The 27,471-nt window shown below is 48.7% G+C and overlaps 1 pseudogene; it reads left to right on the top strand.

Annotated features, from left to right (window-relative positions):
* Positions 1-27,471, top strand: part of LOC141938274 (hydrocephalus-inducing protein homolog) — a 105,681-nt pseudogene that overhangs the window by 52,133 nt on the left and 26,077 nt on the right.

The raw sequence follows: 27,471 nt of genomic DNA, 5'->3' as shown, positions 1-27,471 counted from the left end.
TTGCCTGGTAGTGACTCTTCAGTGTCACGTGTGAACTCTGAGCTGATGGAGGTGGTCTTCAAGATGTCCAGGTTGCGAAGGTGCTACTGTTGTTGATCCAGAGGTTGGGCCAGGAGGTAACAGTGTTGTTTGTTGCTGCAAATCTGCACCTCAGCTGGGCAACCAAGCTGTTCCCCATCCAGATGAGAGGCTACTGCAGAGCACTTTGTTTTTTGGCAGAAGACACCATCTCCAGTGGGAGCCGTGGTCCATCCCACAGCTCCCTGTGGGTTCAGTTATTTATGGAAAGAGGCAGATGTTGGCTTTGGCACTGCCTTTCTCCTAAGTGCCCTGAGCTGACAGGATGCACTTTGAGTGTCATTTTAGTACTTCTGTTGCCAGCTCTGTCTTTTGTTTCTTTGACTGCTTTGAGCAGTGATTTCCTTCCACTGCCTTCCCCCTCTGCAAAGCAAAGCAGGTGATTTGGCCAGCAGTTGGTGGTGCTCGGCTTTTCAAGATCAGCTTTTTCTTACTCAGACTGGTGGAGATCTAGCAGATTCTCATTATTTAGGGGCTGAGGAAGAAATAGGATCTGCATGTATTTACGGTTGGGCTCTTGCAGAGAGACAGCTGTGAGTCACGGTGTGCCATCCCCTCCCGTATCACCTTGCTTATGCTGTAGCAAAACCAGGATACGACAGCTGGAGTGGTTGTGCTGTACCATCATACATCCACCATCTGTATTTTATGGCACCGGCCAGCTGCAGCCTGTCTGAGGCCAGAAGTGTTTCAGCCAGAAGTGTTGCAATACCATGTTCACAGCACTGCGTAGTTTTACATCTGTCCTGGTTACCATCCATGGTGGTTCTCCATGCTCTGACTCAACTGCCATCCTATAGAGAACACGTAGCCCAGGCAGACCGCTGGCTCCTGAGGTGCTACTGGAGTGTGAGCCAGTTTGGTTGCTTCGTTATAGCCCTAATTTAACAAAACACCTCTACCAGATGCCAGTAAAGGTAAGAGACTTAGAAAGTTTTTTTGCAGCTGCTTCCAAACTCCCATAAATTTTGTTGATAAGTGTTGCTTGTTCCCTGCTCTTCATTGATGCTCTAAATAAAGGCTACAGGGCTGTGGTTGAAAACAAGAAATGTGACATTTGAAGACAAATGGTTTGCTGTCTCCTTCTGTTTCAGGAGGGAGATATCTGGCCAAATTCCTCAGCTGAAATTAATGTGATCTTTAGACCCCGAGAAGCCAGAGTCTATCAACAAACGGTCTACTGCGACATCTCAGGTACGGCTCCTTTCTCCTGCTTCTGTTGCCCACAGTGGAGGCACAAGTAGTCTTGCAGCCGACTCGGTTCTCGTGTAGTTGGTAGGAAGGGTCAGTGGTCAGCAGGGTGCTGGTACGTGCCCACTGTCCCTGCGGTTTCCAGGTGGTCTCCTGTCCAAGGCCAGCCCTCAGGATGTGTCGCTACAAGCCTGGATCACTGATCCCAGAACAACCAAGGCAGTGAAGGGATAGGTTTTCATGCCGTGGGTTTGCCAGCATTTGCTCTGCTGCCAGGTGCCTGTAGAGGCCAAAGAGCTACAGTGGCCAGGATTCAGGCACTTGAGGCTGCTCCAGTGGTTCAGAGCATCCTTCAGACAAAGATCCCACACTGTCATCTTAGCAGGCTTACGGAAGAAAATGAGCATCTTAGAGTTTAGCTATAAGCCTTGCAGTCTCAGTTCCTTTGCAGCAAGGGGTGTGTGTATTAGCAGTATGTTTATGGCTTCTCTGACCTCAGCAGTGAGGTTTTCCATAACTGTTCAGTGTGCTTCAGGTAAGGTGTCTTTACAAAGCTGAGCTCTTGGTATCATGGTGGGCATAGGTGAGTGCTTCTCTCTGGAGATCACAAAGCCCTGTCTTATTTAGGTGCCACTGCAGGAGGTGAGCCCTGGAGCCCCGGGCACGGAGCTGTGTGTCAGGCACGGGCAGTGGCTGAGACGCTCTGCCTGCTGGAGGCAGTTTCAGACGTGCATACTGCCGTTAGCAGGGAGCTTCGCCTTGCCTGGGCTCGTACTTCTCGGCTCCTGTGCTCTTGTCTCCGATTGCATCAGTATAGATGGCGTATTTTTATCTTCTGTGTTGTGAGCTTTGTGCCTTCACTGAATGGATTTCAGAGCTCATCTAAGCACATGGGAAGAAATTCAGAGATTGTGTTTTAAACTCAGCATCGCTTTTTCAGGGTGCAAACTGATGGCTCAATGAGAAACCAGCCCAAGGGGTTGGTTAGAAATTAGAAGCCAGCCCCAAGGCATATCTCTTGAGGGAAGGGAAGAGTCCTGTATCTCCTCCTGGAGCACCTAGAGCTGGTCCCATCCAGCCCCGAGTCAGGGAGTAGCACTGAGGCAGCCTGGACAGTCCAGGATAACAGAGGGAATTACTGTACTGAAGTGGAAATCTCTCCCTAGGCCCTGAGACCAGGCTGCCCCTGCGCATCAAAGGGGAAGGCACAGGGCCTCAGCTCCACTTCAGCTTTGAGCAGCTGGACATCGGGAAGGTTTTTGTTGGATTAGAGCACAGCTATGAGGTGATTCTGAGGGGCTGGGGGGGATCCTGATGGCTCCCAGGGCAGCAGTGAGCCTGGTGGACCTGTGGGATTTCTGGCAACTCAGGTCATTGTGAGCAGGGAGTATTTGACATACTAGTCAAATCCGGGGGCTTTCCCAGAATCTGGATACTTCTGATGGGATCTGAAAGGTGCATATGTTGTTTGTGAAGCCTTAATCCCTGCTTTTTGGCAACCTTCCCTGGAGATCAGCTGGGAGGCTTCATGTGAAAAAATACCCCCTTGACACATGAAAGCAACACTGGGACAAAAAGGTAAATATTCAGAGGCTTTTGTTTCAGCCCTGGATGCAATGCACCTTTGTACCCGGGCTGTTAAAAAGCAGCTGGAACAAATTTACTGTGTTTGAACTCCAGTCCAGTGCAGCCAGTTTTCGGTTAAGTGCGTGCTGCTGGTTCCTGAGAGTTGGAGGAAAGCTGTCCAGCCTCCTGGCTCAGAGCTGTGTCTTGCAACAGAACTGGGAGTGCTTTCCCTTGCTGACCAGTCTCTCGCCACTCTTCAGATTTGCTGCATCTCTATGAAGAGCAAAGCATTTCTGGAAATGAAGCAAAGGAATTTTCTACATATTTGCCTCCCCCTGCCAATGGTGTCAAGTCTTCTGCAAAAAAAATAAGATAGGGCAACTGAAAGAGGTAGATCTGAGGCAATACTTTTAAAAGCTTGACTGTGGCAGGGAAGGACACATTAAGGTGTTTTCTTACCAAAATATTGTGCTCTCTATGCATTTTTAATGGTGATAATTTATTGATTATCGTTTTATTATTTTCATGACTTGAGAAAATGTGACTAAGTAGATGATACTGTTAGTGCTGTACTAAGCAGCTAGACTGGAGGTAAACCTCAGCTCAGCGTTGGATCCCTAAGTGCAATTTGTAACTGAGGTGTAAAAGACAAGAGAGGAGAGAGTAGTTTTCAGGTTACCCTTGCAGAGCTTGAATACGTGAATATTTTTAACAGCAGCTGCAAAATTAAAAAAATAAGGGACATCTCTCTGCTTCTGTCTCAATTTTTCTACCAGGTTTTACAAGGACAAAAGTTAGGGAAAAGAAATCCAAAGCAGATAGTTAAGTCCATGGAAATGGCAGGATTTCACCCTGCAGCAATCAGAACCTTTACCACTTTGCTTCGGGTGGGTTTGTTGGTGACTGACAGCGTGCTGGTACTCGCAGCAGCTGTGGGCATTTCTCACCCAACATGAGAAGAGCTGACTCTCAACAAGTGCTACGGGATTGTGTCACTTGATCGAGGCAGTAGATCTCTCAAGTGTTCAACAAAATACGGCTTAGTTCTAAATTTGCAGTTTATTCTGATAACGGTAAAGTCTTAGATGGTGGCTGTGAATATTTAAGAAAGAGAAATTCTTTGGAATAGATAGAGCTGCTGTGCACCGCACGCTCATCCTTTCCTGACACGTCTGTTTGAGCAAAGACTAAGAAAGTATCCCATTAAAGGAAAAATAAGAAAACTAAATTACATACCGTAGCAGAGTTGGGGAGTGCTTCTGAAGTTGGTTATAGTGCTGCCCTGAGGTGTCTTCTACATGCAGTAAACTTGTTGGCTGCAACATGTTCTGCCCTTGGCAGGATCGGACTCGTCGGGAGCAGAATCAGTTGTGTGATGAATCACTAGTAATGCTGCAACTGCCCTTCCTTGTTCTTAGGGACAGGTCTGAATCGACTTGGTGATGCTGAGCAGCTCCTCTGCACTGCAAGTCGAAGTGGGCTGCTCTGCGTCAGTGGAATAAACCCCGAGTGACTGTTTCTATGAAGCTGTCACTGCTTTGTACAAAAAACCCAAAGGCAGAACTTGTCCTGTTGCATTTTCTTTGGCTTCTGCCAAGCAGCAGCACACAGCATCTTCTGCTTTTTACAGTCGTTAATTGCTTAATCAGAAGACAAATCAGCCTTCTGTAAGAAAGGAAGATTCCTTATGTATTTCCATTTTGCTTTCTTGCTGCTGCAGGTGGTCCTGTTTAACAAAGGAGCCATTGACACTGTCTTCAACTTGGTCCCTCCAGCTATAGCTCTGGGCTCCTGCTTCACCTTCCTCCCCCAGGAGGGCATCATTTTGCCGGACGGGCTGCAAGTCATCCGGATCTCCTTCAGTTCCGCCATCCTGGGGGAGTTCACAGAAGAATTCAGTTTCAGTGTGAATGGATCCCCTGAGCCTGTGACCTTGACTATCAGGTGAGGAGGGTTACAGGAGCTTGGTGGGAACATCTGTAGCTGTCTCTGGGTAATCATCTCCCACCTACCTCATTTTAGGATGAAACAGAGAAAAAAAGGTGTTGTCTAAGGTCTTAGCCTTGGCTCGGATCCTAGCATCCCCACACTAAGAGCCCCACTGATTTAAAGTGGGCAGAGGAACGATGAGGACAGGTGGTGGCTGTTAAAAAGAGAGATGTCATTATATAAAGCAGTTTGCTTTTCTTCCTGGTCTTATATATCCTCTCCTGAAGAGCAGAATGAGTTGTATTCACTACGGTGATCTCCAGTGGGGACTGAAAAAGGTCTGGCAGCCATGAACTGCACAGCACCTGCTGGGCTGCATTTTGCCCTCAGCTTCCCAATGTAAAGCTGAATCTGTTGAAGTTAACAGATTGACTCTGGATTTATGCTGTTGTAGTTGAGATTAAAAATTCGTCCCTTAATTTTAATACAGTGGTGAGTAGAGCATTAATGTAATCGTGCTTACATATGCCCTGGTAAGGGCAAGGTGTATTTAACAAAGCAGATTTGTCAGAAGACTTTTGTTGCTCCCAGCAACTGTGCTCTGTACATGGACCAGCAGAAGAGTTAGGGCAAAATCCTCCCTCTCCTGCTCGTGGAACAAGAACCGGAGGACAGCACACATGGACGATGGCTTTTGGGAGTGATGAAGTGTTTGATGCTCTTCTCTCCCACCAGGTCACCCTGTGTTCCAACACTGTGAAGAGCTACGAGCTGGCACTGGTGGTGGACGTGTGCGGTGTTGGCAAGGCGGTGTCGGCGCTGCTCCTCACAGCCAGGTATCAGCGCTTTCCTTGCAGCTCGTCGTCTCTCCTCGTGCATCCAGCACCACGCTGCCTTGCACGTGGTTTGCTGGCTCCATCTCCAAATGACAAGTGTTGCTTAATGAGCTAGTTCTGCCCAGCTAGATGTGAGATTGGCAGTGTTCTGAAAGCAGCACCTGTACTCCACGGACAGGCATGGCCCTGAGCCTTTTACTAAGGGGAACAGTAATTATATTCATTATTGGCCTGTTTTTTGGTGCTTGAGGTGTAATAAGTTTCCAAAGGGCCATCTTTCCTCCTTCCCGCAAGTGGTGGACTTGTGCTGGGTTGCAACCAAAATACAGCATTCATTTGGGCCGCAATGAGCAGCCTGCTGAGAGCTGGTGTCTGGGTCAGTTAACGAAGGTGCATGCGAATGGGAAAGGGGCTTATGGCAGGACTGGTGAGGGAAGGCTCAAAGCACGATTGTATGAAGGGGAAAATAGTCCTTGATGTGAAAGGTGAGCTCAGGTTTCTCTGCTTCCCTCTGGTTCTTTTGAGCACTAATGTTCTCAGACTTAAGCCAGAAGATCTTGCTGCAGCCAGATTCAATCCTGTTGTGCTGCAGTGGGTGTTGGTTTGATTACAAGAGGGATGAGTTCACTGTGCTGTTCCCTCTCCCAGGCAGAGTCATCCAGTCAGTGCCTGGGCTGCAGTTTTGTAAAACAAGTGCAAATGGGGACAGACAATGCATGGAGCCGTGGGGGTGCAGGAACTGGGAGAGGGTGATCCCCCACTGCCTAAGGCAGGGGGTGGCTTGTGCCCTCCATCGCTGGGGCAAAGGGCTGAGTTCTCAGGCAGGGCAACAGCGGTGTGGGAGAGGAGGGAGTCATTTTCACTGAGACACTGGAGTCTTGTGTTCTTTGAGCCTTGGTGAGCACTGGTCCTCAGTGGGAAGGCTCCCCCAAAGCTCACGCCTTGCTGGGACTGTTGGGAGGGTCCTTGGAAGCGTCCTGGGGCAAAGAGCGGGCAGAGCTGATCAGGCAGCTCTGGGACAGGGCACTGTGCGCTGCCTGGGCACTTGGCAGCCTCTGCGAGGCTGAGTCCCAGGGTTTTGCCCCACCTTTACAGGAGGTGGCTGAGTCAGAAGAAGTTAAAGGTGATTTATCGCTGTAGGGGTATTAAGTGTCTATTTGACAAATGTGTTATGCTCTATTTCATGCTACTTGGGGAGTAAACGAACTCTACATTCTCTCGGTATCTCTAATTCCCTTTTGGTCATCTCTTTGCCTAGATGCGTGGTTCCTCCGCTGTGAGTACTCAACCCTGTCGTGATGTTTGGACGGTGCTTTCTAAAATTCCCTTATCAGCAGATGCTGACCCTTGTGAATGACAGCAATCTTCCAGGCTGCTACAGGGTTATCCCTCAGGTTTGGCATTGCATCCGCCTCCTGCCCTCAGATGTTATCAAGGGGTTTATTAGGGGAAAAAAGGGTTTTGGATAAGACCTTGCTGGTTTATATTCAAACCTAAAGGTTGCTGAGAAAAGGAAGCTACCTGAATATAACTTCAGGAAGCAGTTAGACAGGAACCTACCTGAGTATAAACTTCAGGAAACAGTTTAAACTTTTTAGGAAGCAGTTTATATTCTAGTCTTTGGGGTGCTTTCATGCAGGAGAACATAGAGGGTTGTGAAAAGTTGCTGCAAGGAGGCTGCCAGCCCAGGAGTGGGTGTTTGTGGGTGCAGCAGCTTTTAGACCCCCTGAGGATGCTAAGCCCATACAAGTCTTGCATCTTGCTTTGTACCTTTCTGCTTTCTCCTGGGGATTTTTGAAAATGTGTGTGAATTGCCATTGTGTAGATGTTGAGGAGTTCAAAGTTTCCTCAAAGGTCACTCCTGTGTGTTGCATTTGACTCTGTCGCTTACAGGAACACAAGGAGGACACTTCTGTGTGGTACTCCAGCCCCGTGCCGTGGGGGATTGTCCAGCCTCACAGCTCGGTGGAGGTCCCATTGACCCTGGAGGCCCAGGTGACGGGAGAGCAGGACACTGTTGCTCATGCTGCAGTGTTTGGGAGTGAAGGATCCCCTCTGGTGAGTTGCAGGGGACGTGGGCCTTTGTGCGACTCATCTTGGTGGGCTGTGAAGCGTAAGGCAGGGTTGCTAATTCCGGGGATCCTTCCCGGGAAAACAAGAACTTGTAATATATGCTGGTGTGGACAAGGAAAGAAGGGGTTTGTGGCATACACAACAGCTAATGCCTGTGAAACAAAGAGCTTCACTCCACAGTCAGAACTGAGTATAACTGTTGTTCAGCAGGGATTCTTTATTCGCAGCGCTGGGCAGCACTGGGGATCACTCCACCATGAGTGCCACGCTTACTAACAAAACTCTCTGACTAATATACACAAAAAGCAGACGTATGCATCAGGTTTCCTAGAAAAGACAGTCTTATGCTAATGGGTTCTCAGAATTCATTTACATAGTCTGAGAGTGCGTAGTAAAAATAGAGTGAGGGTCTTCTCCCCACCTTGGTGGTCCACATCACCTTCCTCACACTGTCTGCTAGCTGAACTTTAGGTTTCCCATGTCCATACATGGTCATGGAGTGACCTCATCCCTCCTTCAGCTCCTGTTTGTTTTGAGGAGGTTGGTTTAAACCGGCTTCCAGTCGCTTTTCTTGACACTGGCGTCTTCTCAGGCACTTGTCTTGCATTTTTAGGTCCCTGTTATCAGGGATGTACTCGGAGTTTGCCAGACTGTCCAAGGCCTGTTTTATCTCCACTAGGCAAGGAGTTACAGGTTTCAAGATGTTTTACCAGTGGGTAAGATGTCAGAGGGTAGTTAGGAAAAGAGTATAAATGAAATTATATACATTGCAGTGAAATACGGGAAAAATAAAAGCTAGTGAAACACAAGTGATGGTTAACGTTAAAACTAAACGTCCTACTTTACTGGTTTCTATACATTAACAAGGTCAGGAGGTCTTGTAATTTCAAGTATACTCGCAGCAACTTCCCTTCACCTAGAGAAGAGGAAGGATGTATCATCCTAGGTGGTAATCTAAGTGTCTGACACAGCATTTAATTACGGTAGGTCAGTCGGGATAAGAGGGCCAGTCTGAAGCCCAGAACAACCCCTGGGTCTCGTACTCTGCTGTGCTATTAGATGAACCGCACTGGTGCTTCGTTAGGCCTTTTGTTCAGGAGCACGCAGGGACGTCCCTGAATCCTGCTAAGGCAAGTGCTGTGTAAGAGGCCATGCTGAAGGTCAGGGCCATCACGTCTGAGAAACATCCATCATATCTCTTTGCCAAGAGCCCCAGCCAAAGACTCATGAGTCTCCACAGCACTTGCACGTGGAGCACAGAGTCTTTTTTTTCTACTAAGTTTGGAAATGGATGAGGCAAAGCATTCCTGGACTAAAGCCTCCTGAAAGATGATGTCCACATTCAGGCATACACAACAGCAGCAATGACAACAAAATGTAGGCAAGAGAATGTTGTCTGTAGTGTCCTGACTTCATCTAGCTGAAATCGAGAACAAATATAGTTAATTAAACTTTAATTTAAGATGATATCAACTTTTGAAGCAACTGTTTTAAAACGTCTTCTCATCTCTCTGAGCATGAAAGAGGATGTCACAGGATTCCTGGGAACCTTAAGCTTTCTGTAACAGAACAAAAGGCTGACATTTTGAAAGTAGTTACAGGGCTTTAAACTTTTAATAAAACAAGTGGAAATGGTGCTGCTAAATCTCCTAAATGCCTCCTGAATGTTTTTAATGATGAGAGAAGGTGGTTTAGCCAAGGGATCCACATTCCTCCTCCAATAGTCTGTGCCAGTTCTGCAAGAACAGAACTTTTGGGTCTCAGACTGTCAAAAGAAAACAATACTGCTTGAATGATGTAATTACTAATTAATGCCCATTATCCATATAATACCAGGAATACACATATGTGCAAATCAGAGGCAACTAACTTGTGTGATCTCTACTCTAAAGGGCCTGCTTTGCTTCTGACTTGTGCTGGCTTTCACAGGTGTAGCTTTGGGGCTAAAGTCACTGTCCAAGTGTGCTGTGCAGCAGCAGAAGTCAGGGAGGGTGGTCTGGGGCAAGACTGAGCAGTAAAAGGAGTGGGAGCAGGCACAAGGTAGAGGAAGGAGAGTTAACAGTGTGGAGGAGGTGTGAAAAAGCAAACACAGGAACCAGGGTTTCTTTATCCCCTGATAACGGGAGCTTGTGCTTTTCAGATGGGATCAGTCCAGATCCCACACTTGCTCCAGGCCTTCTGTTTTGGTTTTACAACACTGAAAAAACTTCAAACAGCCATAATTATCCACCAGTCTAGGAGTACCCTTAGAGCTGTCTAATCATTTTAAACTTTCTCTGTTGTTTTTTTGATCTTTCCTACCTGCTTTCTGGAGCAGAAAATCCATTTAGTGAGCACTGGAGAAGGAGCAGTTGTCTACGTGCACCCAAGTAAGATAAATTTCGGCAGTATCCAAGTTATACAAGATGCTTCCCGAAGTCTCCACCGCTCCAATCAGAGTGTCATCCCTGCATCCTTCAGGGCAAAGATGGTAAGTATCTGTGGGGCTATTTTCTAACAAAAATGACTGACAAGCAACCTGTGACTTGATTTTTATATGCAACATTTGCATATCACTATATGATTGAGAAAGCAACGTATTCCATCACAATGCAGCAAGAGGAGCCTGGCTCTGGGGGCAGTTTTAGCTGGGGGACCCCTCAGTAAAACAGAGAATTTGCATAGATGTTTGAGCAGAAATGAGTCTGGATCATTTTTGCAAGTTCTCCCTTTATTTTGTGGAAGGTAATTTATCTCTAAGAGTCATGTGCTTGGAGCTCTGAGACCAAGAGAACGCTGTGGCCCTTTGCTCCTGAAAGGGCATGGGTTTCCGCACGGTTTCCCTGTTAGATCTGCATTTGCTTTCTGTCGAGCTGCTGTTAATGATAGAGACTAGGGTGTGAGATCTGTCCTCAAACTGCTCGCAGTGAGGTGAGTTTCACACCTACTGGGGGTCAAACCAGCTGGGTTGTTGCACAAGAATGTACGTGTAAGGGTCGTGTACCTACGGTGGACTGTGTCGCATTGCAGAGCACCTCTGGAGACTGGCTGCAGAAAAAGGCTCTTTAATTCATGGAGGCTGCGTAGTGTGAGAAGCTGCATAGCCGAGGGAGGTTGGGTTGCTCCCTGGCAGGGGGAGCAGGGCTGATGCAGCCAGGACAGGCTCGTGTGCTGAGGCTGGTTGGGGTGTGCTCCCCACTGGAGGGGGGATCTGTGAGGGGCTTGAAAATGGGTTCAGAGGAGGTTTGTTCTTCTCCATACTAGGTGGGTCAGACTTCTGGGGCTGGTTAGCCCAGACCTGGCACTGTGGACTTGGTGTTGTGGATGGAGCATCAAGCAGTGTGTGAGAGTACAGGCTCAGCCTCCTGGGCCAAGGAGGGGGCTGAATTTCCCTCGTGCTGCTTTTCCAGCTGTTTGGGGGATAAATGTAACCTCAAAGTGGGGGATTCCCAGAGCAGCTTGCTTTGATTCCACAATGAAAACCTGCTTTCCATCTCTGCCGAAAGCAAGCTACCTGGGGTGGGTGGTACTGGTGTACGAATGATGGGGTTTGCGTGCTCATACCAGGCACTGACCCGCAGAGCTGCTCAGGCACTGCTGTCCCGGTCTCTCCCTCCCCGGGCAGCTTGTGGTGTACCCGGGGGGCTCACAGGGTATATCTGCCTCTGCATTGCCTCAGGGCCCTAAGGTATGGGACTGGGCAATAAATCCTATCCTGCTTCACTGCGATCTCTGCAAATACGGTGGCTAATCAATAAATAGAACAATAAATACGAGGTGGTTCAGGGATGGTTTCTTTCCCTGCAGTAAGGGTGGGCTCTGCTGCTCCATAGTCCCCCCTGCTGACCCCACAGGCTTGACTTACCCCACGGTGAGCATCTCGGCTTGTCAGGACAGCTGCTGCTATCATGGAGGTGTTCAAGGAAGCAGGTCCTGAGAACCTGCTCGATCAGTCGTTTCAGCAAGGGCTCTTCAGACTCTTCAGCACCCTGATGCTGAGCGTGCTGGGTGGAGGCAGCACTGCGGCAGGCGAGGTGTGCTCCAGCTGCTCCCCTGTCCTCAGCAGGTGCCTCCTTTGGTGCTGCTTTGCTGCCTCAGTTGAAGTTTCGCCCTTTGCTGCTGCCTTAGGCTGCCTGGCCATTTATTGATGGGAAGAAGAGAGGACTGAATAATTTTGGAGATAAAATTTGAGATGTAGGCAGGCATCAGGGTGAACTGCACACGTACATCTGAGAGCAGAGGCTGTCCCTTAGCCTAGATGGTGGGTGACTTGGACATCCTGCATCCAGTTGCGCCCCTGAACCCAAGTCTTGTGTTCTCTAAGATGGAAAAGCTGCTGCTTTGATTTCCTGCTTGGAGATTGCTGCAGGACGGTGAGCTGTGATTTCCCTGTCTCCGTTTGATGGCTATTCTCGAAACTGTGGCTGTTTGCAGTTAGGCTTATAGATCACGGTCCCTGCTCAAAGGAAGGAGCTATGATTGAAATTTTCACAGCAGCATTGGATCAGCAATGTTACAGCACGCTGACTGGCAGCTCAACAAACTGAATGAGATTAAATTAAGGGACAGCAACAGGGCAAGTCAAAGGTTGGTATCTTGTTCGAAACAGGAAAGGAAAATGCTGTAATGCAGATGGTCACAGTGCCACCTTGGTGGTGGTATTAACCATCACATGCAAATTGCTGTTCCTGTCAAGCCAAGATTTCTTCTTGCTCTATGGGAGAAAAGAGCATTATCTGAGCAAGCCAAGATGCTCTTTTGTGGATAACTTCACTTTGGGGTGGTGACTTAAGGAATTACCTGGAGTACCCCTCGTGCACAGGCTTCCCCGTACCGTCTCCTCTTCTCTCTGTTGGATGAGTTGAGTCTTTTATATTCTGAGTTGTGGGGAGCAGCACTGAACATCTCTGCCACCAGAAAGAAATAAATAAAAAACCTCCAAGTCTGTGCATTGAGATGGGGCTTTTCTGGGTTTGAAGAAGAGCATAGGGACTTTGTAGCCTAGTCCTCTGTTGGCTTATCCCTGTGTGCCAGGGTGTCTGCAGGTCTGTGACCCCTGGGACCAGTGTGTCATCCCGTGCTGAATCCTGTGTGTGTCTGACATACTTTTCCTTGTCAGATTGCTTTCCCAGCTGCCAGGCAGCCCTGTTAGAGGATCCTCTGGATCCTGCAAGGCAAGAGTTTGAGCTTTTTTGGGTAGAAAAGACTGGAGGAACAGGTCAAGGTGAAGGGGCTGCTGCAGCTTAGCTGGGACTGATGCGACCTGCTGAAAAAGATGGCTGTTTCTCCTCCTTGCAGCCGCTGTCATCTTCTTTCCCTAAGTGCCTGATTTTTTTGCCATACTGACCAGTACAAAAGAGTTGTATTGGTTAATGGAAGTGTTTGCTCTCCCTGCAGAAAGGCAGAAAGGAAAAAGCATCGTTCTTTGATCATTTCCTACTTGTTCTTTGTCACTCTGTCTTCTTGGGGATCTTTTATTCAGCTGCTAAGAATGACATCTCTTGGCACCACGGAAGGCAGCTGCATATCATGCCTGTGTGATCAGGAAAGAAAAGACAGAGGTGTAGTTTTTGTTAATCAGTGGCAGCTTTCTTCTCCCTGCATAACCACCATGCTGGGTCTCTCATGTGCTACCATAGGGAGCCAAACGGTGGTTTCCCAGTGCCTTGTAATGAGGGAGGAGGGAGAAGACCTTTCTTGGGATTTCCTCTTCTTATGACAGTCCTAATTTGGGGTCCTGACTCCTTCGACCTGATCCTTGACCTCCCTAATCCAGAGCCCTGTGCTGCTGGTGGAGCTTGCTGCTGCCTGGTTTCCAGCAGCGGTCATACAGCCAGATGTGTTGTCTTCTTCAGGAGGGTGCCTGCTGAGTAGATCCCCCTCCACCTTCCCAGGGACGAGCTGCCGTCAGATTCAAGTGGAGCTGACATTGCAGAAGAGACACAGGTTTTTTAATTTTTAAAAAAAAAAAAAAAAAAAAAAAAAGCTGTAACTGTTTATCTTCTCACTGGGATTCACTGAAGAAAAGTCAGTTGATTTTCAGGCAGTGTCTAAAGGCTCATGGTCAAACGTGATGTAAGCAAGGGGAGGACACGCAGTTCTCATTCCCGTACTTGCCTCTCTCCTCATTAGTGCAGGATTTGTTTCATTTACTAATTTCATTGCTTAGCATCTCAAGCTTTTGACAACATTCCCTTTATTAAAGAAATGGCCATATGGAGAGACAGCAAAACGTGGAGATAAACTTAAAAACAGTGCCAATAAAGGGATGCTGCTTCTGTTTCCTGTTCTGGGTGATGGGCAATTTTGCTGATATCCGAGCGAATTGTTCAGGCTGTGGGGAGGGAAGGCTTTGAAGAGCGTGTTGGCATTGTTTGTAGCTCTCTCCAACTGAAGTTGGAGCAGACTTGAATTGGCAAGAGGGGCTGGTTTTTAAATCTACTGTAAATTGCTTTTTTTTTTTCCTCCAAGCATCTGAATAATTAGCCAGCCCGTCAGTGTTTGGTCGTAGCAAGACAGGCAGACAGACAGTGCTGTGCCCTTCAAATGATATCTGCAATGCTATTTAGAAATGAGTGTTAAATTAACTTTCCAGGATACGGGCAGCACTGGCCCTGAATACGTGATCTCTTCCAAGGTGAGCAGAACTTTTGAAGATAAGATGCACAGGCTTAACTCTTTCCAGAGCTGTCCCACCAGAGCCTCATGGTGCCCCAAAAGCTCACCTTTAGGCTTAAGCCATTAGTTTATATTTTAAAGGCCATGTTTTGCTAATACAGCAGTACCAATTTGCTGATTTCCACCCAGTTTGGTCTTGCCAGAGCTGGAGGGAACCATTCATTGTAGCCAACTGTGCCTGGAAACACACGGCATCAGTCATGAGCAGGGGTCATGGCCAGGAGCGTCAGTCTTGTCCTGGTGACCGGTTGTACCAAAACCTGAGGAAGGTGGAAGGCTCTGTCCCTCCCAGTGTCGCACAGGCTTAGGTCCAGCAGGCTTAAGTCCAGAGCATGTGGCTCTTGGAAAGGGGAGCAGAGGTGTGGAGGAGACCTTGGAAAAGGTGCCTGAAACCTGGCCACAGGGGAGAGTTTGGTTTTTATCACGTAAGGTATCTTATATGAGTTCATGCCCTTTCAGAATTTCTGTTTTTCAGTAATGGAAGAAATTGTTATTCTGCTTGTCTAGGGAAACTAAACTTGTCGTATCATGCTGCACCTGTTGGTTAACTGAATTAAAGAAGGGTAGAATCTTCAAGGCAGTTACGCTCCTACAAGCAAGAGTGACTCAGCCGGGTGCTTTTCCCAAAGGAAAAGCAGGAGGAGTTTGGTTATCAAACCAGGTGGCCCTGATCTCCCCAGCCCAGCAAGGAAGCGCAGATGGAATCTGGAGGGGTGAGCGATGGACTGAGGACACAAATGGAGACAAGCTTCGTTAGCTCACTCAGCAGTCTGCTATTGGCTGAACCAAGCTTGACAAGTTAGGCTCTGTTGTCAGTGGCAGTGAGTGCCACACTACTTTTTTTTTTTAGAGGCTCTGCCTTTTGATTTCATAATTTTTTCCATTCATAATCATTTCATAATCATTTCCATTGAATATTCATTTTGGTTTATATCTAGCTCTCGTTATTCATCTCTCGTTGTTGCTCAATCCCCTCAGCAGCCAGACCTGGTCTTGCTGCCGTGTTTGTATTGGGGAAACTTCTGTTGATCCTGTGTTCTCACAGTGCATTTATCTTCCTAAACCACAAAACCAGCTGCACTGTTCAGGCAAAGGATGACATGTTGGGGGTGATGAGGGTTGAATGCTCCCGAAGGGATGGGGGGTGAAGGGATAACGTGGGTGCCAGGGCAGGGGCCCCGCCAGCGAGGCAAGGGGTGCCCAGGTCACCGGAGGGTCTCTGGGCTGGTGATGCTCTGTCTGCGGCAGCTGAGATGATGATCTTCATGCAGCTCTTCCTTGCTGTACGCAAACAGAGCAGCTGCTGGATGCTGATAAACTTAGGGGCAACCAAGGTCTGGCTTTTGCTGAAGCTTTGAGCTAGGTCAGCCTTTTTGGAGGTGCTTTTATTGCTGAGTGTGCAGTCAGATAACGCCATCGGAGTGCTGAAGCTGGGTGGCCGCTGGGAGATAGCAGCTCCCATGACATTTTCCATCTCTTTTTCTCTTCCAGCCTGGATCCCTGCTGTTACCACTTCAAGATAACAAACAAAGGACGGCGCACCCATCAGCTATACTGGTCAACAGAAGGTTTTGGCCTGTTTCACCAGCGCGATCGGGTCCCTGCTGTCAGCACCACCAAGGGCCAAGGTTTCTCCTGGAGCCCCAGACCTGCCTGCCCTGTGTTTAAGGTTCAACCGCTGAGGGTGGAGCTGATGCCAGGCAAGACTATGGAGATGGTGCTGGAAGGCTTCTCCCGCACTCCCCAGGTGAGGTCCCCCCCCGAGGGCTGAGCCTTCCCCATCAGGAGCAAGTGCTTTCAAGAGTCACAAGTTACCATGGCAGCACCAGCTGCTTTCCTTGCTGGCCACCATCAGTTCCTAAGGCTTTTTCATGTTTCCATGGCTACCGTAAACCCAACCTGCTGATACCAAAACACAGGCTGAAGGAAATATTGCTACTTCAGGGGCAAATGGCAGGTTACAAGGTGTCATGTGCTGAGGCAGAAAGGAAGGGCAGAGAAAATAAGTTACGCTTAGACTAGGAGCACAGGCAGAAAGTAAATAAAAAAGTGCAAAGTAATGTATTTGGGGGAAGCAGTGAGTAAAACAAAACACCTGTGAAGGGTGGGAGGGTCTGGGAGTAGCATCATTTTTCCTCTATAGACAAACATGGGCAGAGGGCTTGTCTAGCACTGAGTCCTGGAGCAGAAAAATGAACAGTGTGTCAGCTGTAGTGATCGGGGTGATGTTCATCCATGTGGGAAACTGTTCGCAGGGATCATTATAATTGACAGCTTGGCCTTTGTCAATATTTCCATAACAGCTCGCCCCAGTCTCTCAGCCAGTCCCAGGGTCCCAAGGGCAGGCAGGTCTCGCAGCACCCTTGGATGGCAGCTCAGAGGGGGAGATTTCAGCAGGATCAATGGGTGTTCTCCTCCCTGGACCCTTCTTTCCAGGGAAATCCAACTCTCCAGAGAAGCTGCCAGCTAACCCTGGTGTGCATTCCCTTTCTCCAAGATCGCTGACCACAGATATTTAGGTGAATGTGGAATAAATCTGCATCAAGCTCCTGCTGATACTTGTGTTTTGAAAGGTGTTTTAAAGGATTGCCTTGGTGGTAGCTTGAGGAATACTCGATTACTCACCTAGTTGACTGCGATGAGACTGTCCCTGTGCAGTTCGGAGCCCAAAGGTTTTGCTGAAATGGGGAAAAGGTACCAGAAAGGAAATAAAGTGATCAGGGTGCAGGTGAGGCTGTCTTGCCTGGAAAGCCAAAAGGGGATCTGTGAGCTGAGCTGTGGCTACCTGCCTCCTGCAGTCAAAGCCAAGACCCTGGGAGTGGGCTTTCCACCTTCCTCGGGTCTTAAGAAGTTTATACTCTTGAGGTTGGTCAGAAGCCCAACTCCCTGCATTGCACACGCAACACGGGTGATTTTGAGTCTGTGGACTCTGAGGAGCAGTTGGGTTGTGGTGTTGAATCAGAGGGAAGAGTGAGAAATGAAGGGAGGAATTTGGGGAACTGAAACCATGAGAAATCAGGAAAAAGTCTTAAGTGTAAGAGCATCCAGCTTAAGCAGAGGGTTTTCATGTGAACTGCAAGACATCTCTTTCCTGGGGAGGTTTCTTTTAAAACCAGCTCTAGGAGGGCACAGTACCTGCTAGGAATGAGTGACCCCCTCTTTACCTGAAGGCAGTCTGGCTATTTGGGTTTTTCCCATGGATCCTGTCCACTAAGCTTCCAAGGGAGGGTTTGCTAGCATTGGCCCTTCTATCACCTGTTTTCCTTAATATAGTTGTATTATTTTTTTTTTTAAATCAGTTCCTACAGCTTTCTGTAAGTATTATGCTTGGCAGTGGTACAAATCAAAACAGTAATCCTTTGGGGCAGGGACTATTACAATTGTAGGCAGCACATGACTCACAAGGGCTTTTTGTGGATAGTGGGGTGTAGCATTACGGACGTTTGAGAGCAGAATAAATGGGATGCAGCACAGAAAGAAAAGGGGGCTGTTGAGGAGCCCAGTGGATGTAACTTGATGGCGGTAATACGGTCTGTGGCTGGGTGGGTAGCAAATGCAGTGCGTTTTCGAGACGCCCTGCTGGCCCCCGCTGGGTGACGGCTGACTCCTCCGTGCAGGTGGTGAAGGAGCGGCTGCTGTGCCACGCCGTCGTGGGGAGCAAGGCAGGGAAGGCACCGATAATGCAAGTGGATGTCACGTGCGAGTTCATTGCTCCCGTCCTGCAAATGTCCTCCAGAGAAATCACTTTCCGGGTGGAGAAGGTAAGTCTCTGGGTTTCATCCTGGCATTGAAGAGCATGGCTGATGACTGAAAGCCTGGTGCGGGGGTGTGCTTGTGTTCAAAGGAGGAAGTTAAATGGCTTCTCCAAGTCTGTGGGACTTTGACTATTGAGCTGAGCTGGACCAAGATTTTGCCATTAACACTGAGATCAGTATTTTGCTCCTCTGGGATTGGGAGCAGTCCCACCAGCTGTATTCTGCCTTGCTGTATTCTGCCTTCATGATATGGAGACAGAATTGAACTGCTGAGCCAAGGGCACAGGGCGAGATGTGTGGGACCCACGAGAACAGCGTGGGCTTTGCACAGCCACCTCGTGTGCTGGGGCTGCGGGTGGGCGAGCAGACTGCTGCAGCTGAGCGATGCTAAACCCCCTCCTCACCCGTCCTGAGGTGCTTCGTAAAGTAAGTGAGGATGTTTTTGGAGATAGGACTGGTTTGTAACTTCACCCAAGTAAAACTCTGCCGAGGGGGATCGTGGCTACTTCTAGAGAGACACCAGTTCCTGTACTCAGTGTGAAGGGAGGTTTTTGGGGATCCTCCAAGGCACAGTGATGTCTGAACACCGATCCTGTAGGGAAGCTGAGAAGAACTGAGATTCCTGTCAGCTCCTCAGGCTGATGAGAAAAACCTGTCATCTCTTGTCTCTCTTTGCCTTCTCTGCTGTTGGTATGGATGCTAGCTCTTTGCAATTCCCCAAGCTTCACCTTCTTCAAAGGACCCGCAGACATCCTTCAGCTGCAGTGATGATAACACCAGCGCAAAGCAGATGCCCTTTAGTCTCTGGATCCTGACTGCTGCATCACCTTTCCCTCTCCCGCGAGGTGTCTGAAAAAGAGAAGATATTTCATTATTTAGTTTCTGTGTTTTCAGGTCTCTCCTCTGGTTCCCAGGCTTCCAGAGAAGCACAAAACCCTGTGAGCAGGCAGTTCGGGTTTAATTAGAAGCTTTTCAGCTATCCCTGATGTCTGCCTGTGGTCTGCTTGATGCCATGTGCTCTGATTTATCGAGTGTTATGACACTGTTTGATATCGATACATCCAGAACCAGTTTCCCAAACACTGTCTAGTTGATATAAACCATGCAGGAAGCCCAGAGCAATGCATAAACAGGAAAAAATAGCTTAGGTGGAGCCAAACTTTGAGGCTACAGACAGCTTGTCACTGGAGCAGGGGCAGCAGGACACCCGTTGTAGCCCGACTGTTGAGGTTTCTAGCTGGCTGTATGTGCCTGTAGATGTTCAAAGCTAACCTTAGTCTGCTGCAGGCTCTCCACTGTGGGCCAAATCCTGCTCGCTTTTCTCCTCTGACCAGCATCACTGCTTTTATGAGGCTACTAGAGCTGATAAGGTTGTAAGAAATTACTGTATGTGAGTGAAAATCATCTTGTGCCATTCTTCTCGAGAGAGGATACAAAACTGGAGACAAGTGGTCTGGGTTCACTTTCTGCTATTGATCTTGTTCATGCAGCTGCCTCCTCTCGGGCTCCTATTCCCTCCTCTGTATGCAAGAGTGTTTCCCTGTCCCCGGGGGATGCTGTGGTTTCTAAACATGAAAGGCATCTGATATACTTAGAGAAAAACCACCTAGAAGGGTAGAAACTAATAAAAATAGTAAATAGAGGTGTATGCCCTTTGGGGTTGAAAAACTTCACATTGTTTCTTTCCCTTGTGTCCTGTTTCTGTAGCACCCCAGTGATGTCCTAACTCTGCAGTACCAGCCTCTTTCTTTGAAAAACGCATCCTCCCTGCCACTCAGCATTGTCCTGGCCTTAGAGCAGCCCTTCTTAATCTGCGGTACAGACCAGCAGCCCCTCTCTGCAGACGTTCAGGTGAGCAGCCGTGGGCCTTCCTGATGGTGGGGTTTGAAGAGGGGGGAGTGTGGTGGTACGTTTCTGTTGGGAGGTCCTCTAGTAGAGAAGTTTATTCTTTAGACTCAGTGGTAGACTGGCCTGAACTAAATCAGATTTGAAACGAGCTGCTGAAGGAAACGAACTATCATCTGAACTGGGGAAATACATCCTGGCTCTAAGACGTGAGGAGAGGGGAGCAGGCAGCTAGGTCTGGGCAAGCCGTGTAGTAAAGGTGTCTCTTGGAAGCCATCGAGCTCTCCAGCAGCCATTCTCAGATAACCTCAAGAGCAGCTTGCTTTCTTCAAGGGCAGCCCTGCTTTCAGGAAGGCTGAGGAAGCTCCTCCATCTGCTGCCTGGCCCCTGCCCTGTTGTTGGTGGAAGGTGTTGGACATGGGCTCTGCTAAACACTTGTCGTAGACAGGGCCACCACTTCTGTGCTGTGCCAGTGACTAGTCCCTGCAAGGGTGAGGCTGCAGTGCCATGCTGCTTGTGCTGTGAGGCTAAAGGAGTTCCTCCAGAGTTGGGGCAAAAGGCCCTGGTGTGCCAGAGTGCTGATTTAGTTGTGTATTTAGCACATAGCTTCTGTGGGTCCCGAATTCAGCAGAAGAATATTTATTTTCCTCGTGTATTGATGCAGAGCACAGTGAGATGAGCCTGAGATAGTCTCAGACAAGAGCGTGGTGGGGCTTGCAGTCAGGCGCACACTGTGAAGGGAACGCAGGATGAACTGAGAAGCCTACGCTGGGGTCACGCATTGAACATTTACACATTTCGTGCTGCCGGACCTTGGGACTTCATCACACTGATGATTAATACTCTTCATTTCCTTGCAGCCCGTGAAGCTGGAGATAGGGGAGGAACTTCATCTCTCCATCAGATTTAACCCTGCTTATGAAGAGGATTTGTGTACCCAGGTAGTAGAGAAGGTTCTGAAGATACGATTTCTTGAGCATCCTCATGAGGAGCGGGTCACGGTTTGGGGAGAAGTCTACTTTCCGAATCTCCATAACCAGCCCACGGCCCTGGACTTTGGCTGCATCTTGAACAACACTGAAGGTGTGCGTTACATCGAGATGACCAACTGCAGCCCGCTTCTTGTCCAGTACCACTGAGCGTTCCTGATGGCCAGCCACGTGAGCCAGATGAGGTATGTGCCCCTTTGCTCTCTCCTTGCAGCTCTTCTCCTTCCTCATGTCCTGTTTGTGCTTTGCAAAGACCAAGGCTGTTTGCCTGTGATCTGACAAATTGCTTTCAACTTTCCCTGTGGGAGTAACACCTACCAGCCGTGGTCGGGCTTAGGTTCTCAGGGAATAAGTGATCTCCACCAGTTTGATGCTGGGAAGGAGACAACGTTCTCCAGCCAAGCTGGGGCTGTGAGATGCTACCAACACTTTTTGCATTGTCCATAGCCTAGAGTCCTACTTTATTTCTGGAGCTGCAAACCTATACTTAGGCACTGGGACAAGCCGATATATGATTTTTCTTTCCTGCCAACCCTATGTGTTGTCATTTTACGCTAAGAACCTACACAGGCACTGCCACCAGAACGATGTGCTGCTGCCCCAGTCTCTTGCTGCTGCTTTGCTGTAGCCCCCATACTGGTTCCCCTGGGAAGGAAGGCTGGTATTGGAAAGCTGCTTTCTCAGACCTTTGTGGCCTGAGGCAAACACCACACTGGTGAAGTGAATTTTCATCTGTTAAACTGCTCATCACATTCCCCAAACAGCTGTTTAGTGTTTTACAGGGAAACGGCAGGTTCTGCTGCAGCTTTGGGTACAGCTGTAGGTGTTGGTGGGAGCACTTGTCTGAACGTCTGTGGGAAATGGGGCCATCCAGCACTGGGCTGTGGTTTCCAAGCCCAAGAAGAATCTTTCAGTCGTGCTGGAGCACATTTATAAACACATTTCCAGCAGTTCCTCCTGCTGTGGCCTCTCTGCATAGCACAAAAGTCTAGTCTGGGCAGTTTTAATTACAGTAGCAAATGGTTTTTCCATAATGCCCTAGGAAACTGAGCAAAGTTAACCATTGTGCATTGAAGTGCTGCCATTACAAATAATAGAGATGATCAATAAACAGGTTTGTTTAGAGAATTGGGATCTGGCTCAGAGGACATAACCTACTGGGAACTGGAGATTAGCTATGGCTATGAGGAGAGCTTGGCGGAGAAGACCTGGGCACTGGGCTAGCCTGTTCACAGCCGGATCTTACCGAGTAACAACCAGTCTTTAGTGTGGCCCTTCTTGATGCACGGCACCTTCAAGAAGAGACCCTAACATGCAGAGGAAAGCCCGCAAAAGCAGGTGGAGGGAGGTGGGCAGGGAAGGAGGAGCAGAGCTGTAAGCTCTGCTTGGAGGCCCCGTCATCTCCTGGTAAATTAGATTAGGGTTTAATTGCAAGCTAGAGGGAAAATCTAATTTTTATGATAGAACAATGCATATATTTTATAATAACAGAGAAGTAAGCATGTTACAGCAAAGCCTGTGTGGAATTAATTTCTTCTGGGGCCACTGTCTATCTTTACTCTTTCCTTTTTTTAGAACCAATTTAGGTTTTTGGAAATGTGAATTCTGAATCAGTTTTCATCTTTTAATTACCCTGTCTCCACCTAAACTGGCTTAGGATCCGAGCCTGCAGGTGCTTGTTCTTCCAGGGGATGCTGAGTCACCCAACTCTGCTGAGTCGGTAGCAGTTGAGGGTCCTGATCATCTGGCAGGATAGCAGCCTCTGCTCCAAAGGGTTTGGCATAGCCCCTTCACTGGCTCGTTAGCACTGGGGGCGTTGTGGCAGCTCCCTTTTCTGCTCTGTATGTTAATTAAGCAGAAATGTACTTTCTGTGGGTCCCTCAGCAGACACCATGTGATTCTCCGTGGCAGAGCTGGAAATGAAGATGGTCTCCAAGCTATTAACACCTCAAGTTGCTCATTAAGAGCCTGGCAGAAGGGCAGCATGTCAGATATTATTTCTGGTCCACATTAAGCACTGTTAGTATTCTAAATTATCAGATCAAACTCACCCAGTCTGACATCGAGGGAATCAAACATCAGGACTCATGAAGGTGAGATCAATAGAGTTTAACCATCCATCCATCTGACCTTGCTGGAGCCGATCATCAGAGACTCCCACCATCAATCAGACACACACGTTTATTTTGGCCAGGAGAGAAAAATGTTGTTCCTCTGCCTGGACAAGACTGTGTGCTTAGATCTTTTTTTCTTCTAATTGTTCAACCTATTTTTCCTACTTACCCTTTAATCACTGCTGCTGCTTTGAGCAGAGCAATCATATAAGTAACACAGTCCAAGCATTGCTGTGTGGTTGGACGTGCCCAACTCACGCCAACCCAGGTCCCTTCTCTGGCGCTGCTGAGCCATAAATCTCTCACGGTTACTCTTCTTCTAGACCTCTACGTGGTTAGAGACAGACTGAGAATACATTCTCCTCACCCTTTGGGCCTTTGATAGCTCAAAGCTGAGTTAAGCCTTTGCACCAAGATGTTTTCTGCAGCGTTGGAATGGGTCACCAGAGTCACCCAGCAGGAGACAGTAGGTCTGGAGTCAAATTTGGACATTTTATCATATTTCTTACCTTAAAGGTTTCTTCCTGAAACACTGATTTGTCCCCCTTTCCAAGGGCAGTATCCAGCTCCTCAGCTCTGTTTGGCTTTCCCATCAAAAGGAAGACATTAAATCCCAAAGGATATACAAGGATTTTCTTTTGAGACCTGTGACAAAGGCTGCCAAAGGCTCATCCCCAAACTTCGCTGTTCTCTAGAGTTTTCATCCTCTGTTAAGGACCTGTGCCTTGTCATTTACTTTGAGCATTGCTCCTCCTGCATCACCTCTTTGTCCCCTTCACGCGAGACACGTTTCCTCCCTGGGACAGAGCTGACACACACCAATCAGTCCGTGTGCCAGGATGGATCAGCAGGGAGCTCTGCACCTCTGTGGCACATGTCAGACCCCCTCTGCGTATTGATCTGGCGTGTCTGGAGAGTGGGAACTTCGTAGCTACAAATCCAGCATAATGAATTGCCAGTAGATTCTTTGGGGAAAGGGTTTGTTGAGCTAAACATGTAGAAAATGACTCTTTCCTTTCCATCCAGGATTTTCTCAGCCAATGTGTTTTGAACCAACCAGGAGCCTTTCTCCTCCCAAGTGGGTCTTCCTACAGCATTAGTAACTTCTCATTCCTCCGCCCTCTCTCCTTCCATGTCCCCTGGCAGGTTGCAGTGCAGGGACCTTGCGAGCCAGATCCCAGCCTTGTTACTGACCAGAAAACCCCAACTCTCTGTTATATTTGATGGGGTTTCTGCTTTGTTGTTTTTGTAACAAGGAAGAAATGGAAAATGCAGGCAGTGAAAAACAGCGCAAGGCAAAAATCTGACAGCAGTCCTCTGTCAGCCAGCGGAGGGGAGAGGTAGCAACAGCAGCAGCGAGCATGTACATCCGAAATGCACCCATCCACCGTGCCCCTGGTGCTGGGGAGTCTCAGATGGGTGACAGTAGACCATACCCCCTCCTCATCCCCCAGTGCCATCAGCTCCTCAGGGCAGTACGTTTTGGGCTTTGGTAGCCCCATGGGTGCTGCTTTTCCTGCTTAAATCCCGTGGGTAAGTTAGAAAAGGGCTGAGTCGTGATGGAAACGTGCTGCTGAATGCGGCCTTCAGCTCCATGTGGTTTGGCAGCAGCAGAGAAGTGTTTTGCTTGGTGTAAGGGAGAAGTGGCCTCTTATTTCTCAGAGATGGAGTGTCTTGGAGCAAGGACTGGTGCCAGGCAGGCTTCACCTCTGGGGTGGCAGCTGATGGAGAGGCTCTGTGCTTGTGGAGAGACACTGGGGAGCTGGAGCAAGGGAGACCTGGAAATTTGCTGCCTGTTGCACCCAGAGAGAATGGAAGGTAAATAAAATGATTGCCAGGGAGGGGTTTGGAGCCAGGCGTAAGCGAGCATATGCTGTTACCAATCAATCTTAGAGACATAAACCTGCATACTAGGTGTGGTACAGTGATGCTTTATCGGGACAAAGGTTGGGGGGCTGATGATTTTCTATTTGCAACATGTCTGTAAGCTTCTTTCTTCTCTGCTGTCACCATGCACCCTCCATCTCTGTGCCTTTTCCAGCACGGTGCTGCTCTTTTCCCAGCTCACGTGCTGGCGAGTCAGCCAGCCTGCCCCAGGCCTGGGCATGGCACCTTCTGGTAGTGCTCCTGGGAGCCTGACTGCAGGTTTGAGACAGCTTCTGCTGCCCCAGGGCTTCTGACTGCCCATTACGCTGTCGCACACCTGGAGGACTTTCACCTGGGCCATTGCGGTGGAGGCTGGAGCCCAGAACAGCTGCGTGAGAATTGCTTTAACTATTACTCTTGGGTTTTCTGAGGCTCAGCCTCCTCCTTTGCACAGGGTGACAGACCCTGAGAGCTGTCCTTCGCCTCGGGGACTGGGGAGCAGCCCCAGGCTGTTGGAGGAGCAGATTGAGCGTAGGGAGGGCGAAGGAGAAAACATTGGTTGGGTGAAAAGCGCTGCACGTCCTACCCAAGGTGCTGTCGGGCAGCTGACTGTCTCAGGACAAAGTGTGGGAGGTGTCCCAGTGTCACCCACGCCCCGAGCAGGCTGTGGTGGGATGGGGGTTGCCTTCTGGTTTTGTAGCCGGTCAGCAAACGCTGTCTGGAAGGTGACGACGTCTTGCTCTGTCAGCGATGTTCAGCTAGCAAACCTGGGGAGCAGCTGACTTCTGTCTTTGCTTTCTGGACATCTTCATTACCCGGGGCACGCAGCAGGAACCCAAGGTACGTTTGCACTGCAAACAGCATCCTTCTCCCTATAAATGATGTTATGCCTCTGCGGCCTGGATGACTCGTCCTTCAATTCCCTCTGGGCAGGAGGCTGCTGCTCAAGGCCGGTCTCTGCAGAGCTTCAATGTTTATGAAACAAAATGTTGATTTTTTTTTTTTTAATTTTTCTGTTGTTCATGGGAACGGCTTGCTGTCATAGCCTGGCTGAGGTAGAGCGAGAGCATCGATTCAGGGACTGCTGCTGTTGCTTCCCTGTCATCCCTCTGGTAGAGCACTGAGTAGTGAAGCCACCAGATGAAATCTGGGGGGCAGGATGGGCTATTTATAGTCCTTTATTTGCTGACCTGCTGTCACTGCATGTGGCAATGAGGAGTACGGTGACAAAATTTTCTAGACCTTGTTTCTTGTAATTTCGCCAGCTGTTTCTCACCCTTCACTCTTTTCCTGCTTCCAGCAAGCTATGCATCAAACAGCTTTCCTTAAGGGAAAATCCCTCTGAGCCCACTGGCATCGTTCTGCCCAAGAGTGCCGTCTCTAGTATCGTTGTGCTCTTTCCTGGTGCATCCCTGTCTTCAGAGGGTAGGTGAGAAATCTTTAAACTCTTAGAAAAAGAGGCTCAAGCCAAATTTGAATCCAGGTGCCAGATCTTCACATCTTTTTGGGTGTAAATCTGCACAGGGGATTTTTGTGCTGATTCCTTCTAGTCCAAGGTGCTGCCTAGTGCAGAGGTGATGGAGAGCCCAGCTTCCCTGCTGGTCCCGTCATCAGCCCTGAGCTGGCTGCTGCCGAGACAGGGATGGGCAGCAAAAACCCTTCCAGAGAACAGGGATTTTGTCCTGCGTGAGGCTGGACACTCACAAGACAGTGAAACTGGTGCTCATCCTTGTGTACAGCCACTCTTTCCCCTCGAGAGGCTGATATTGGGATGGTGGATGGGCAGGATGGGTTTTGGGTGGGTTTCAGATCTCTTGCTGCTGACTGGCTGGTTTAAGGCAGATGAGGAGAATACCAGTCAGGGAGATCATTTCCCAAAACATCATCGTGTATTTCTTTTTCAGAAAGGGTGGGATCTGCCTGGCATGTGCCAGTGCTCTGTTTTCCTCTTGTATCACCAAGGACACAGGAGACTGTCCCGGCGTGGAGCAGAAGCAATGCTTGCTGTTCCTCTAAAAGCCAGAGCCAGTGTTTTGGTCCCACAATGGTTTCTTTGCCAATGTTTTCTTTGGCCACAGCCACCAGCTCCATGTGCTCTTAGGTGAGGAGCCACTCCATGCTGTGATAGACTCTGTAAAATGAGCCTGTTATAAAAAAATCATCTCTTATCCACCTGGTCCATCTCTTCATCCCTGAAAACAGCCACAGTGGGAAGACCTGCTGTTACTACTGCCCTTGTAGCTGCGCAGGAGCATTGATTCATAGAATATCTCAAGTTGAAAGGGACCCATAAGGATCATCAAGTCCAACTCCGTGGTCCTCGCAGGACCACATAGAATGAAATCATATGACTAAGAGCATTGTCCAGGTGATCCTTGAACTCTGACAGATTGCCACGCTGCTTGCAGAAGCAGGTGGTTTGTCTTTGCCAACTCAGAGAACAAGTAGCAGTTGGGTTAAGGCAGTATGGACCCCATGTTCACACAGGCCAGGTGAGGACTTTGGGATGTCAGGGATGTATCACCATAAATCTGTGTCTCCTGACTTGGAGATGGAGGCAGCCAGGGGCAAG

Source organism: Strix uralensis, chromosome Z (assembly GCF_047716275.1).
Source record: "Strix uralensis isolate ZFMK-TIS-50842 chromosome Z, bStrUra1, whole genome shotgun sequence".
NCBI lineage: Eukaryota > Metazoa > Chordata > Aves > Strigiformes > Strigidae > Strix > Strix uralensis.
This window is presented reverse-complemented; position numbering and strand designations above follow the sequence as displayed.